A 224-nucleotide genomic window follows, 5' to 3' on the forward strand; every position below is an offset into this window, starting at 1 on the left:
ACATGTTCATTCTGGTGAAATAGGCAGTTCATCTCGCGCTATACTTTTGTCTTTTATTTCCTTTTGTTTGTCTTTGCACATCCGTTTACAGTACACGCAAAGTTGTGTATAAATTGCATACTGTGTTTTAATCAAGTTTTTCGTATATATCTTTCATGTTTTTCGTAATTGAAGATGCCTGATTTCAATTATCGTCAATCTAAGCTGATCAGTAAGCAAAATGT

The sequence above is a fragment of the Penaeus monodon genome, chromosome 19 (genome assembly GCF_015228065.2).
Source record: "Penaeus monodon isolate SGIC_2016 chromosome 19, NSTDA_Pmon_1, whole genome shotgun sequence".
Classification (NCBI taxonomy): domain Eukaryota; kingdom Metazoa; phylum Arthropoda; class Malacostraca; order Decapoda; family Penaeidae; genus Penaeus; species Penaeus monodon.